Source organism: Equus caballus, chromosome 3 (assembly GCF_041296265.1).
Source record: "Equus caballus isolate H_3958 breed thoroughbred chromosome 3, TB-T2T, whole genome shotgun sequence".
Lineage (NCBI taxonomy): Eukaryota > Metazoa > Chordata > Mammalia > Perissodactyla > Equidae > Equus > Equus caballus.
In genome coordinates, this window is record NC_091686.1 from 6,746,432 (window position 1) to 6,752,431 (window position 6,000).

Below are 6,000 nucleotides of genomic sequence, written 5' to 3' on the forward strand. Positions count from 1 at the left end.
ATCTCTGCATTATCTCGCCCACCAGTAGAATATGTAAATGTGATTCCTGTCAATGATAAGGAGAAGCGAAATTATTCTTTGAGATTGGTCCATCTGGAGCTGTTGATACAATCTTACCTAAGACAATAGGTTGTAAAGATAAATTTTTTAGCATTACTAATCCAGCGGTGCCAATAGCCATGGAGAACGGAGAAATTTAAAACCAAACCGAGGATGTACAGTCAAGGGAAAGAGGAAATCAAGCCCCAGTTTTGCTTTAGCTCCTGCAATATTATTTGGCAACGTAGCAAGAAAGATGCCTTCTGCATAATTAAGGAGGGCATTTTTGGAAGGGTCTTGCTAGACAGCTGGAGAGTCTGTTCTGGAAAGGCTCACATCCTGCCAAAGGTTTAACCCTCAACACACACAAGACAAAGGCCTTAAAAGCCAGAATGGGATTTCCATTGTTTCTACAGACTGGAAGTCCAGGAATTCCACCTCCCTGAGAAGAACCTTCCAGGACTCCTCTGACCTCAACTGCCCCTTATAGAGTTGGCAAAAGGTGTTCAGTGTAGACAGGAACAGAGGAAATGGATAGAGCTCCATGCAGAAGAAGGCAGAAGCTTCTAGTACCAGCCACACACCTCAATGACTTTGCAACTTTGGGCAAATCCCTCCCTATTTCTGGTTCATTTCTTGCATAAGTTAAATTAAATGGGTTGGATAAGATGAGGCCTTCTCCAAGACAGAATGACAGGCCTTTCTAGGTGCGCCATCTTCCCTGTTAGGGTTGAGGAAGTTAACAAGCTCAGCAGAGGGCCTTGAGATGCCGACCTCCAGAGACATCTCTTGCTCTCTCCATTGTGTGGCCACAGTGCCCAGAAACTTTGGGCTGTTTGGTGCTGGTGATCTTGTGAGATGTCCTGTTATGAGAGAAGCCTCTGGAGAGAGGACATACAAGCTTGAATGAACATTGTCTCAACAGAGCTTTTATTCTCCGGAATCTTTGAAAGCAGGAGGGTGTCGTGGGAGCTGTTTCTTTTTAAAGTGTGAATGCTAAGCACATTTTGCTAAAAGTTCCAAAATTCAAAGTTGTCCTGGGAAGATTACCGAAAATCAATGGTAAGAGAGTTTTCAGGGTCTCCCCCAACTCTAACTGTCCTCTCCTCCTTTTCCATTGATAAATAAAAGAAGTAAAGAGTTCTAAATTGTTGTTTTTCAGCTCCCCGCAGGGAAGAAGATGAAAGGTTTCAATGGGGCAAAAGGATGATCTTTCTAGCAATGAATGACAGAATAGCACGCCATGGGTTATTAAGGGATGCGGGAACTCCCTCTGGAGCCCTTAAGAGAAGGACTAAGTGATGACTGGCAGACTTCAAGAAAGAACACAGTAATTTCCTTCGATGATGTCAGCTTCCAAAAGGTCAGAGATGTTTTTTCCCCAAATCCGCTGCTTCCCTCAAATAACGCATTATGAACTGACATCCACTAATTTGCCTAAATGTTTCTTGTACTTGGTGGGGTAATGAGTTCCTCAACTTTGCTGTCCTCTGCGAAGGTGAAAAGATGTCCCTCCTGCTCTCTGGGCTGCTGACTTCATATTTCAGGATGTTGTAACCACCTTTCCCAGTCAGTTATGTCCCCTTTATCAGCCCTCCTTCCAGAATCAGTAGTCTTCATTTTTTTTAGCTTGTCCTCATATAAAAGTTTTCCCATTACTTGCTAATAGTCTTAATTCCTTGTTTTGTTATGTTTACCATGCTATTTAGTGGCAGGACTATTGGGCGTGAATCTATAATACTGTACAATGATAGGATTATGCTTTGGCCACACCTTAGATCAGATTCCCCAAACTTGCTCTGAAGAACTAGTCGTTTGAGCCTCCAATAGGCATGAAAGGATTTTGTTTGGAAATTCTAGGATGAAGAGTAAATGGTTCTAAATGGAATACAGTTCTTCTCAAAGCTTCTTGTGTGTTAGTGAGCCACCCGCCTCTCAAAGAAGGGGATGACGGTACTCAGCACCTGCTCCAGTTCTTTGATCACAGAATCCTCTTTCTAAGCATCTCTCCTGTGACGAGTGTCCACGGAGCACGTCTTGAGGAAACGCTGAGTCGAAGGCTGTGTGCCTGGGCCGCGTGGAGAGAGTTAGCTCCATGCGTGTTCCAGAGGGGAATAGATTCCGTGTGTCCTGGACAGTACTGACGAGTTTAAGAATTCAGGATCACTTCTGAAATTTACTTATTAAAAGGAGCCTTTGTAGAGAAGAGATATTCTCCTATTTTGCTGGTAGGATTAAAAATTGCTATAGCCTTTCTGAAAGTTCATTTCACAATGCTTGTCAAAAATGGAAAAAATGTTAATACTTAGCAAGCAGCATTTTAGCATAAATTATCTAGGAATTTATTCTAAGTAAATAACTATTAAATTGCACTAAGACTTAGTTCTGTTGATATTTACTCCCATATTGTTTATTGTCCCCTATTTACTTCCATATTGTCCTCCATTTACATTCCATTAAATATTCAAAATACTTAATGACTGACATGGCAAGGCACCAGCTAATCAGAACAGATGCCTCCTATAAAGCATTGGTGTGGCTAGACTCATGCCCAGCAACTAAATATCTGCCCTGATTCTTTATATGAAAGATAAAAATTGAAAAAAAACATGCAATAGAGGAATAGTTATATAAATTGTGGTGTAATGCAATATTTCACAGCAATTAAAAGTGATGTTATTGAAGACCAGTTCATGGCATACGTGCTCTTAAAATACTAAGTGGGAAAATCAGGTTAGAACTGTATATAGGTAATGATTCTATTTTGAAAATAAAATAAATATGCATGGAGAAAAGGTTGGAAAGATACACACACAAATACTAACGTCAGTTACATTTGGGTGGGAGGATTCCAGGTAATTTTATTTTCTTCATTCTATCAGTCCGTATTCTCCAGGTTAGGGGTCAGCAAACTGTAGCTGGTAAGCCAAATCTGGACCACCGTCTGTTTTTATAAATAAAGTTGTGTTGGAACATGGCTGGGTCTGCTCATTTATGTACAGTCTATGGCTCCTTTCACACTACTGCAGCAGAGTTGAGTAGGCGCAACCAAGATCACAAGGTCCACAAAATCTAGGATACTTGCTGGCTGGTTCTTTACAGAAAAAGTCTTCCAACTGCTGGTTTAGATTATCTACAAAGAACATCTTTTACTTGCAAAATAGAAAAGCTTAATACTAAAATACAAAACAATAAATTATGGGGTTTAAAGCTGTCTCTTTCTTTAAAGGTGGAAATGTGAAGGAAAAAACCCTTAAACATTTAGTTATATTTATTCCCTATATTTATACCTCTCAAAAAAGTTTCAAGGGGAGAATGTGACAGAAGTCTATCAATCTGCTAGATGCCATCTGAGATGGAAATCACAACATAGAATGTGTAGATAAAAGTGTTGGAGTTTCCAGACAAGAATGAGTTTAACCAAGACATCAATAAGATGCATCTCCTTTACTACCCATTTTCCCTTTCTCCCTGTTGCCAGCGTCTTCCCAGAAAATCCCAATAACACATGACATTTAGAACATCAAGTAGTTGATATCTCTCCTGCTTCTTGAATTCCAGCTACTTGCCTTATGACCATCCCTCCCTTTTTCCCCATTGCCACCCTGCAGGAGACAGGAATTCTTCTTTGGAGAATGTCAATGGCCCCCAAGGAAAGAGTAATGGATGTTGACATTTGGGGGTCTCCAAAAGCAAAATATGGCTTTTGATCAATCATCAGAACACAAGCTTCCCACTTGCTTTTTCAAGCCTCTCTATTAAATAGAAACAGACAGTTGAGGATCTTCAGATATTTTAGAAAAGTCTTTGCTATGAAAAAAACAAAGACACTCATCTCCTCCAAAAAAATCAAGGCAGGAAACAAAGACAGTACAGGAACAGAAGAATCAAAACAAGAGAATACATTACATCTATGAAAATCAACTAATGTAGAACAAGAAACAGTTCTTGAAAACTAAAAATATATGGTAGAAACAAAAACATTTAATAAAGAAACAGAAGATAAAGTTCAGAAAATCTTTCAGAAGACCAAATAAAAAAAACAACAACAAAGGATAACTATTAGGAGGAAAAGATTTTTAAAAAACTAGAGGCCAGATCCATATGTCCTTTATCCTACTGTGAGGAAGCTTAGGAAGAATGCGTACAGAAAATAGAGACGAGGAAATTATCAAAGAAAAAGATGCAAGAAAACTGCCCAGAAATCTTCAGATTAAAAGTCCCATTGGCTTTCCAGTGCAATGAATGAAAAGTGATTGATATTAAGCCCATTATGGTGACATTTCAGAACAACAAAGACAAAGAGAAGATCTTAAAAGCTTTCAGAGAAAAAAAAAAGATCACACTTTGAGGATCGGGGATAAGAATAACATGCGACTTCTTAACAGCAACAGTGGAAGTTAGAAGACAATAGAGCATTGCCTTCCAACCATGAGACGATTCTTCCAATCCTAGAATTCTATACCTAGCCAATTCTTTACCCCCAATTTTTTTCAAACACGAAAAGCAAAACAAACAAACTAAACTTCCAGGTAGCTACTGAAAGATATTTTTAGCAAAATCAGGGTATTTAGTTAGCTTGTGTGGCCATATGGAATATCATAGACTGGGCAGCTTAAACAATAGAAATGTATTTTCTCACAGTTCTGGAGGCTGGAAGTCCCAGACCAAGTCCTGGCATGGTAGAGTTCTGGTGAGAGCTCTTCCTGGCTTGCACACTGCCACCTTCTCCCTGTGTCCTCACATGGGGCAGGGGGAGAGAGACAGAGGGAGAGGTTTGCTAGCTCTTCCTCCTCTCATAAGGGCACCAGCCCTGTCAGATTAGGGTCCCACCCTTACGACTCCATTTATCCTTTATCACTTCCTCCCAAGCCCTGTCTCCAAATCTAGTCACTTTGGGCCTTAGGGCTTCCACTTACGAATTTTGTGGGGGCACAAACATTCAGTCCATAACAAGTGTGTCAACCAAGAAAGAGGAAGATAAGCAATCCAGGAAACCAGAGAAAGAGGTAAAAGGAAGCCCCAGGAAGAGAGCTTTGCACCCAGCCTGGCCTAGACCCAAAGGATAGAGGCTCCAGGAGGGAGGTATTCAAGAAAAAAAAATGTGTTTGAGAATGAAAATCTATCTGCATTGAGAGGTTATTGGGTTGGGCAGGCATGGTATGCGGACATGATGCAGGGACAAAATACAGAGCTCTGGCAGCCTGGGCATCTCTGCCTGTGCTGTTCCCTCTTCTGGAACATTCCACTACCTTCCCACTACTAATTCTTGTTCTGCCGTTAGAGGTCACCTACAATGTCACCTCCTGAAGGAGGCTCCCTAACCACCATGTTCTTCTCTAGCTCTGTCTCTTGCTGGTTTCCTTCCTAACTCCCACCCTCATGAATAATTACTGGATATTTATAAAGGAATAGCCTCCTCCCCACTCCACCCTCCATCTTGATCTGAATGGATGCCCTGGAAAGCTGCAGGGGGCTCCCCTTTACAGCAGGACCAAACGATGGCCACAGTGTCATCTCTCTCCACCCCCAACCTGCACTTGAGTGGAGAGCAGAGGCTCCGCCCCTGGTCTGGAATTCACAGTCGGCGCAGGGCCTGGGGGGTGGGGAAGCCTTGACCTTTCTCTGCAAGGCTTCGGTCTTCCATCCCCCAGGGAGGTGAGAAGAGTTCAACTCTTCTGACTTCTATGGAGCCTCCCAGTCTGGGACCAGTGGGCACTGGAAGCTAAAGACTCAGTTTTAATTCTACTGCAGCATTTCCTAGTTGAGTAAGTTAACCCTCATGGGCCTCAATTGCTTTTTCTGTAAAATGGGCATAATAATAGACTTGTCTCATAAGATCGTTTTTACGTTTAATTAGGAGAACAGCTACAAACGACTTAATACCCATTCTGGCTGGTGGCGCTCATTAAATGTTCATTATGATTATTATGACTATTATGATTGGGGCGGAGCATGCTA